At 41.2% G+C, this 9,856-nt stretch overlaps 1 protein-coding gene across 4 annotated transcripts in view; it reads right to left on the bottom strand.

Moving 5' to 3' along the window:
* Positions 1-9,061, bottom strand: part of RUBCNL (rubicon like autophagy enhancer) — a 60,358-nt gene extending 51,297 nt beyond the window's left edge. The window contains exons 1-3 of one of the 4 annotated variants that reach the window (XM_073212634.1): positions 8,792-9,059; positions 3,746-4,142; positions 44-201 (exon numbers count right to left, since the gene is read on the bottom strand). The gene's annotated coding sequence lies outside the window, so the exon portion shown is untranslated. Of the gene's footprint in view, positions 1-5; positions 4,143-8,791 lie in introns of all 4 variants that reach the window. The other 3 variants (XM_073212631.1, XM_073212630.1, XM_073212632.1) reach the window with 3 other exon arrangements.
* Positions 9,062-9,856: the final 795 nt, after the last annotated feature.

The raw sequence follows: 9,856 nt of genomic DNA on the forward strand, positions 1-9,856 counted from the left end.
GGAACCTGCAATTTCCCAAGAGCGGGCGACGCTTCTCTCATACTTCAGCTGGTTACTCCACGAGGATCCCCACTCCGAGGACTTCAGGTTCAGCATTTCTCCAAACTAATGGTCACCTTGTCCTCCGGCAGCGAGGGTTTGGAATCCCATCCACGCAGCACCGAGGACTGCAACCAGATCGAGGTGGATGCTGGGGAGAAGCTGCCAACCAATACAGAAAGTTGTCACAAATAGAAACCTAAGCCCACACTGTAAGTAGGGCTGAGCGCATGTCCTCCCTCCGACGCTAGGGAGCTTCAGCAGCACCCTAACTTCTCATGGGGAAACAGTCTCCGAGTTACCTGCCCCATAACAAAATGCAGGCGAGCCAGCCCTGTCCTGCTTAGAAGAGTCCCTTCTGCTGGGTAAAACCAACCACATAGCCCTCCCCTTGGTTTCTGGGCTTTGTCCTTTGTCATTTCCAGGTTATGGAACGATGTCACAGGTACTTGGATCTTTTTTTGCTGTTGTCTTTCTGGAGCAAACCCCTCCTGGGCACAGCCTGGCATCAAGTGCTTGAGGGGCAGTGCCAAGTTGTGGCTTGCTTCTTCAGATGAAGACCTTAGGAACCATTATCTAAAAATCAAGTGAATACTAGCATGGTTTCATTGAGGGCAGCCTGTTTGAAGCTTAGACCAGCTCAGACCTGAAAACTCTGAACGTTTGGGGCTCTGTCAAAGGAATCAGGTCCACTGAAGATCGACTGGGCAGGGCTTATGTTTAACTAAATTAGAAAGAAAAGGTTGTGGGGTGTGTGCTACAGTTTGTCACTACCTGTTATCAGGTACTTTTCCTAATTATTTTAAGTAGTCGTATCAGTATCCATGAGAATAACAAGTCATTTATTTCCATTTCACAGAGCAGGTTAAGTTACTTGTCCAAGGTCACACAGCTAGTAAGTAGCACGGTCAGGCTTGGAAGGTGGATGTATCTAACACCAAACCTTACTTACAGTTTCTCCCATGCCACCAGCAAGACCCAGAAGAATAAAGAAATTCAGGGGCCAAGTAAGAGCCTTTTCCATGAATATTTAAAAGAGGAGATAAATCAGAAGGAAGCTAAGAGGGAAAAAAATCTTAAAACAAGAACAAATGCCATGCAAAGTAAATTAGTGGGTCTACTAGTCAAAAAAAAAAAAAACAGAAAAGCACACTGTACTATGTGGTAGACTGGACATAGAGGCAAAAAAACCAAAAGCATTCTTGGAGAGACTAGGAGATTTTAGACCATAAGGTAAGGTTTGGTCAGTTGCCTCTGAAGCCACTTCAAAATCATCTTTACCAATTGGTAAATAGGCTGGTCTCTGTGCCGTTGTGTAGGGCATCCTATTCATTTGAATATAAACATTCAACATCTAATCACAGATAAAGGAGACCCACAGTCTGGAAGAGAATTCTAGAACTAAGAAAGTTTAAGGGCAGATTTTTCAAGTTAGGAACACTCACTGAAAATCTGTTCTGTCCCCTTGGGATCTGGAAGTAGAATTTCCCAAGCCCTAAATGCTGAGGGATGAGCTTTCCAAGACTGCCTAATCAATTGGTCAGTTCTGGGAAAGTCGCTGATAACTGCAAACCAAGAACCATGCAGGAAAAGCAGAGGCTGGCTTTGTTTTATTTTTCATGGGAAAGGTCATCTTCCAGGTCAGAGTGCCCTCCAAGCCCTGGGTCTCTAGGGCAGTGAGTGTCAGGAAGAACTCACCACTTCAGCTAGCCGGGCTCAGGCCCAGCACCCAGTGGTCACACATGCACAAAGTCCCACTGTGGCAGGACAGCCTCGTAGGAGACTGGAAACCTGGCAGCAGCTACCCAAACCCAGCCAAGCTGCTCAAGAAGTAATTTGTGCTATTGTATAGATGCAACCCTGTTTGTGCTGACAAGAGTCAGCAAAGGGGAAATCAGTCTCTGTATAAAAGAGGAAGGAAATGAGATGAGATGAACTGCATAATGAGCTAGGAGGAGGAGCCTAATGGCATCATCCCTGCATGGATGTCCAGGGACAGAGGAGTGGTCCTGGCAGGCAGGGAAGCCGGGATGTGCCTCAGGCTGTAACAGACCCAAGGGAACTGCATTTGGCTTGTCTCAGTTTCTTTTCCTTCCTTCTGTCTGAAACATCCGCAGCTACAAAAGGACACATTTGAATGATTCCACTTATATGAGGAACCTAGAATAGGCAAATTCAAGGAGACAGAAAATAGAATAAAGGTCACCAGGGGCTGGGGGAGAGGAAATGGGGAGTTACTGTTTCATAGGTACAGAGTTTCTATTTGAGATGATGAGAAAGTTCTGGAAATGGATAGTGGTGATGGTTGCCCATTATTCAAATGTACGTAATGCCACTGAATTGTATATTTTAAAATGGGTAAAATAGTACATTTTATGTTATGTGTATTTTCCATAATAAAGTATACATATATGTGAATATACATTCATGTAGGTATGTGTTTAAAGTCTATTATCATGATGTAATACTTCTTTAGAGTAAAAGCCCAAGTGAAAGCAATATGCTAAGAGAGAGCTCCTACCCCTGGAAATTCTTATCTGGAATTTTAACAAATCTTGCCCTATTTTGCTTTCCTCTGGGGGTTTCAGAGCCCACCTTTTGGGCTGTTACACTCCCTCATTTGGAAGGAAGACTAGCCCAGCCATTGTGCTATTTGCTTCTGCTGGCGATATGTAGCTTGGGGTATGTGGAGCTTATTCAGAGATTCCAAATCCTGAAAAAAGACTCTTTAAGAGAGACTGGGAGTTAAAACAAAAGGATTGTGAACCCAGGTGAAAATACTGTTTGCTTCCAGCCAGGAACATCAGACACAACAACCCTGTAGCTTCAGGCAAAACCTGATCAGCAGGGCCGGCCTGTACCAGCTGAGATGACTGCCTGATGGGCATATGCCCTTGGTGCCCTCCCCCTCTCTCTCTTCACAGTTCCCACTTTTCCTTTTCGAAGATGCCCTTAGCTGGACTAGTAGACCCAGAGCTGCTCCTGTCCTGTGGTCCGTTTTCCTGAGGAAAAATACGGTACACATAAAACTTAGGGTGTCGCATGAGGGCAATGGTGAAGAGTCTCCATTAGAAATACAGTTATTAATTGATTAGTATTGTCTTGCCACGAGATTGTGGATCCAGAAGGACCTTACTCATTTCAGACTTTCTTCCCCTACAATGGCCTCTCGGGACCTAGGCCTGCACTTCGCACATCTCAAGTGTTTCATAAATTTTTTTAACTGCTCACACAGCTTTAGAGTGTGATGAGGATGCCATGCTATAAAAGACAAAGACATTAAGCTAAGATTATCCCATGTTTGGGAACAGTTAATGTGTCCAACATGGCATTTCTTGGTTAACATCCAAAGTGTTTTTTACTGGTATCTTAACCCAATTTTCAGTCACCTCTCTCACTGCTGCCTCAATTGCCTGAAGATCCATAATGGCCCACCAATTGCTCTCGGCACATTCTTCACATTTTCATACCTTTGGACCTCAATCCACTGACCACATTTTATATTTTCCACATCTGCTTCCTAGACCTGACCTGGTACTTCAGTGTTGCCTGCCTGACATGTTATTAGTTTTTGTGGTAACCTTGTGGCCCAGTTTAGACAAGTTCCCAAGTCATTTCCACAAGGAAAGGCTGAAACACCTAAATAAAATCCTGCATGGCTGGTGTGAATTTTCTTCCATAACTCTGGTAGAGAGAAAAAAGTTACCTTATTTTTCTAAACTTTTTTCTAAATCGAATTAAGTCAGTTTGGTATCCCCATTTTAAAAAGTGGCAAGAAAAAGCTGTCACATATTGGGAGGACTTGCTGCCTTCCTAGAATTTCTCAAGACACCACATGCTTATGTAAAATTCAAGGAAATATTTCTGGTCTTTGTTTCATCGTGGCCACTGCAGGGATTCTCATTTTATAAGTATATTAATTTGGGCAGTTTCATTGCTCCAGGCCTCTCTCTGTGTGTGCAAGGATCCTTCACCAGGCTCTTCAGGGTTCGGCCAGTCAGCGCCCACAGGTCGCCCCTTCATGGTGTATCCCCTGCTTGCAGCCCCCCACCAGCCCTCTTCAGGGAGATGAGGGAAAAGTGGTTTCATTCATTTGGATGTTTCTGCAAAGTGATAAGAACAAAACAAGTGAATTTTTTTTCAGTAAATCACCAGCACCAACAGATTATAACAGCATTTTTCAATAAATTATTTTGTCACATTAAGATAAAAAGTTTTAATGTACAGTGCAAAGAATACCAATGCACACTGGTCTCCAGTCTGAACAGAAGTTACATCTCTATCACAGAGGCGGATTCAAGCAACAGCTTTTCTGCACATTCATTTCACCAGCCATTGAAGTCACTAAGCTTGATGGGGTGTTCTGATTTCATGCTTTCCAAGCTATCGTCTATTTAAAAATATATTTTCTGTGTCCATTTGTCTACAGGGAAAGAAGGTGCTAACTAACCATCATGGCCATTTCCACCCATTCTACAAGTCCAAAGTTTCATTTTGCATAGTAAATAGTAATAAATTATCATTGTTGTTTATGTATTAATCTCCAGTGAGTTTGGTCAGATTAAATCACATCCTGAACAGGGAGAATAATGGTTCTCCAGCCATGTCCACATCCTAATCCCCAGAACCTTTAATTATGCTATGTTACATGGCAAGGGGGGATTCCAGCTGCAGATAGGATTAAGGTTGCTAATCAGCTGACCTTGAGATGAGCAGATTATGCTGGACAATGCACATGACCCCATGTAATCACAAGAGTCCTTATCCTTAAAAGAGGGAGGAAGGAGAGTCAGGGCGATGTGATATGACAACAATTCGACCAGCCTTTGCTGGCTCTGAAGACAAAAGAAGGCCATGAACCACAGAATTCAGGCAACCTCTGGAAGCTGTAACAGACAAGGAAAGGGATTCTTCCAGAGATCCTCCAGAAGGAATGCAGCCTGCTGACCATCTGATTTTAGTTGAGACCCACTCCAGACATTTTACCTCCAGAACTGAATAATAAATTTGTATTGCTTTAAGCCACTAAATTCCTAATAATACAAAGCAGCAATAGGAAGGTCTTACAACCATACAATAGGGAACTAGTGCTACTACAGCAATAGGAAACTGGTGCAGACCACAAAAGATCTAGTGATTTTGGTTGCACTGATGAAATGCAGTTTCTGGAGCAGCAATGTAGTATACTTGCCAAGCAGTTTCCTGCATTCTCCTGGAAATACCTCAGTTTTTTCTTTCTCTGATCATCAAAGTGCTTTGAACATAATACAGGCCTTTAAAAATATCTGCTGAATAAATAAATAAATTTTGGCAAAATATAGTCTGTGCAGCTATGACTGATGTACTGGTAATCTGGAGACTTTTAAGATTAACCATCTTTCTTTCTAACTAGCTGTGAATGAATGCCTCTACTACCAAGTAATTTGTAGTTAAATCACATGGACTTGAAGCAACCAAGAATTTGTGATAATACCCAGCTCTCTTTTCTACTTATAGGGAAAATGTGGATTCAGTTTAAAAATATCGATGCCTAGCGTTAGCCCACCGTAGTAACTTTCCTCATGCAAGAGGAAGCTTCATTCTATTCCAGGCCATGAGGAAGCTCTTTAGGCTGGCTGGTGAAAGAGCTTATGAAATTCTTGTCAACACAGCTGACACCCATATCATGTACAACACTATACACTAGGCCTATTTGTAAAAGGAACGACAAATAGAGAATATCAGTGAATTATTACAACATTGGTCAGCTAAGAAAGGCTCCCAAGAGTCCTGTTGTTGTTCTCTGGTGTTGGAGCTATTGTCAGTGAGTCAAACCAAGTGTAAACAAAACAAAAAAGTCCCTTGAAAAATGCCATCAGTTGAAAGTTTTGAGTCCAGAATCCTCCTGGAAAGAGATGTGCTTCTGGAACTGAGCTGTGTGCAGAGCACTGACCCAGCCATGTGCACATTCTCTGGGCTCCTAGGGGTCAGGAGACCTCTCTCTTCTTTAATGCTCATTGTTCCTAACTGATGCTATATTTCTTTGGCTTTAAAATTGTCCTATTTCAGTTATATGCAAAACAGAGAACAAAAAGAAAGCCTGGCTGGTACATGTTGCTGCACTAAATTGAGCTTGGCTAGAACTTAAGAAGGAAGAGTGAGGAGAGGAAGCTGGAGAGTCTAAAGCCACGTGAAGGAGATGGAGCCTTAGCCCAAAGACAGTGGGTGCTGCTGAAGGGGTCTGGACACTGGGACATGATCAGGTTGGGAGTCTACTGATGTTAGCATTTTCCTTCCTTGTTGATCTAATATTTCCTAAGTTCTCAAGCTTTAACTTGCATAGGAATCGCCTTGAATCTCGATAAAATGCAGAGTCTGATTCAGTAATTCTCAGATGGGGACCCAGATGATGAAGCAAGCACCTAAATGATGCTGGGGCTGCTGAGCCCTGGGCTGCACTGAGTATCAATGGCAGAAACTGAATTGCCTGTGAGCATCTGCCACTGATTTTTTTTCAGAGCCTGCAAGAAGGCGAGGCAGCAGCTGGAGGGTATACACAAAACTCTTTTCTGTCCTTAAATAGCTGTGTGTTTTCCTAGGGTGACCTAATAGCCAGAGCAGAGAACACTGTGGCAAAGTCCTTAGTCATTCATTCTGAGCTACTCATTTGTTCTGGACCGAGACTCAGACTCCCTGCATTTTCAGTTCAGAACACTCTGTCTCTTCTTGCTCTGCATGTGCTTAGTTACCAAACAGGCTTTGAAAGTCCTTTTTCCTACTGTCTTTGGCATGACTGACTTTTTCATTTCTTGAGATTGACACCAAGTCAAGAATATCAGATTCTTCAAAAATGACCACCACACTTTGGCTTGGATGGTTTAAGAATGTGAAGGAAGGAAGGATGCAGATAAATAAATTAGGTCCCTTTAAGTTAATATTGAGAGGTAAACAGAGGACTCTTCTAGCCTTTGTTTTGTTGAGAGAGCATATATATACACCACTGTTGAGTGTAAATGAGATGATAAATGTAAAGTACTTAACACAATGTCTAGCACACAGGAAGCATCCAATATATGGTTGCTGTTATCTAAACACATACTGTACAAAGAGGTTGTATAAGTTCAGTAAAATAACAGGTGTAAAGCACTAACAGTGCCACAAACACGGCAGATGCTGAAACCCCCACCGCTGTTGTGTGATGGTGTTGGTAACGGGCAGGAGGCATCTGTGATGACAATGAGCTCCCATTCCTCTTCTGTCAATAGTTACCCGCCTTTGATGGGATGTGAGAGGATTAAGGAGGTAAAGTTATTTATTTAAACACATTTCAACAACCAACAATAATTGAAATGCAGCCCAAACCCTTTCTTTGCATTTCTTGAGGATCATCAAAGGCGGTCTCCTGTCTACCTCACTGCATCCCCCTCCGCCTCCCCTCCAGCTCATTCACACCCAGAAGCTGCCCCCAGGCTTGCCCTTTTCAAAATGTAACCCAAGTTCCCTCTCAACACAAGCCTTAACAACTTTTGGCTTCTCTCTTTCATTAGATACATTGTTTTAGACTCTTCTCAAACTAGCAAGACTCTGCCTGTCAGGAGTGACAAAATGGGAGAAACTAAACAGGCAAATACAGGACTTGGTATAATTTCATTATAATTTAATTTCCTCATCTGCAAAAAAAGGATAAAAATGGTCCCAGTATATGGGTCTTTATGAAGATTAAATGATATATTATTTTAAAAAATGAGATATTGTTTCCAGTACAGTGTAAGAACTTAATAAATGTCAGCTTTTTAAAACAAACTTCTGTTAGTTGCTTGCTTCATTAGTCCTACACACACACACACACACACACACACACACACACACGTGCATGCAGTTTCCCCTGGTCAGCATTGATACCACTGAAAAAGGAGGAAGAGCCATATAATATCTCATGGACCTGGGTAGTGTCTGAGATCATGTGAAAGGCTCAGGTTCAATCAGAGGGATTTGTACCATCAAACTTACTGGACAGGTAAAAATGAGTATTATTTTTAATATATTCTTTCCCTTGACTAAAATTCTACTTGTGGTGGAAAATGGGGCAGTTGTTATTTATCTTGGTTTCATTGTTTTTAACTCCTAATTCACATGGAAATTATAAACAACATAACCTGTTTAAAGTACAAATATTCATTTACATTATTGTTCTCTCCTCCTTGACCATTGCCACAAAAAGGTGGGTACTTGCCCTCTAAATGTTCCTGAAGCCCAACTGGTCTTTGTCCTAATCCATCAGCTCTCAGGACATTTCCCTTTCAGTGAATCAGACATCCTTTTTTACAGATTTTTCACATTTACTTTTATGAGTAACTTGGTAATGTGTCGCAATAAATGTCTTTTTTCTTTCATCAAAGAGAGGCATTTATTCAAGCAGCTAAATATAGTAATTACTCAATATACTTTCCTCCCTCCCACATACTTTTAGCAAAGAAAATGTGTACTGTGTCACAGACACAAAGCAATAGGATATAAATGATGTTTATTTGACCTTGGGCTAGATAGTAAGGTCTCAAAGCCTCAGTTTGCTCATCTGTAAGTATACAGTTTGCTCATCTGTAAGATGACAAGAGTATCTTCTTCAGTATGGTGATTATGAGAATTAAAGTAGATAATATGAATATTTAGTACAGTCATGGTTTTGCTTTAAACAACTGATTATCTTTTAAAGATATTCAAGTCATCAGAAAGAAAACCTTCCCATTTGCTCATACAGTTGTCATGAACTTACCCATGCAGTTTCCATTTCCTGTGCTCTACTCCTTTGTGTAGATCTAGGTAAAGCTGAAGTAGAGCTTAGGGCCATCAAGTCCGTGCAGCTCATCTAAGCCCGCAGTAGGAGCGTGAGTCAGAGCCAGGTCCAGAAGTGAGATCTCTAACTTTCAGTAGAGATCCCCTAAACTTCAGCACACTGCCGTTCACCGCTTACAGAGGCTACTGAGTGGAGATGTAAGCAAGTGAGCACTTCTTATTCTTGAGCATTAGTGACCTCTTGGCAACAATAATGCCAATGACTCACTAAAGGGAAAGGACCTCAAACTGCTTCTCCAGCAACTATAAAAAGCTTTTATTTTAGAGGAAGCTCTCCAGATGTGGGGTAGCACAGGGCCAAGGAACCAAAGTAAATAGTTCACAAAATGATCAAATTCATCCTCCTGACCTTATCAACAACTGCTTTACATTTGCTAAAGTTCCAGAATATAGATTAGACACTTTGGGAGTACACTTCTTAAAAATGTTTTTTTCTGATTTTCAATGAAACATATTCATTGTAGGATAGCTGGAATGAAAAAATATTTTAAAATTCTAAACCGTAAACCGTACATCACCCTACACTTTATAGACAACCGTTCTTAATATTTTGGTATGTTTCCTTTGTCTTTTTGCATCTATAAGTACACATATGAGATATATATGTATGTATATATACACACACACACATATATATTATGAAAAAGCTTTAAAAAAAACCCTGAGTTTGAGTGGCTGTATAATAGTCTATCATATGACCAATCCACAATTTATTTAATCTACACTTCAGATCATAAAATCCCATTGCAGGGCTCCCTCTCTAAAAAAAAAAAAAAGAATTGCATCTCCGGTAGTCCCTAATATATATTATTTTCCTGGGGAGACAATTCAATCTTTTTTTTATACAAGGGGTGGGTCAAGTTCTCTAAATAGTTAGAGACCAAAGGATGCCTTAATGGTTTAAATACCTGAAGTGGCAGATATATAATAAATGACAGCAAATAAGAACTTTGACTGAGTCTCTGTTTTTCTCAGACTCTAAAAT

This window comes from Manis javanica, chromosome 9 (assembly GCF_040802235.1).
Source record: "Manis javanica isolate MJ-LG chromosome 9, MJ_LKY, whole genome shotgun sequence".
In the NCBI taxonomy this organism is placed as follows: domain Eukaryota; kingdom Metazoa; phylum Chordata; class Mammalia; order Pholidota; family Manidae; genus Manis; species Manis javanica.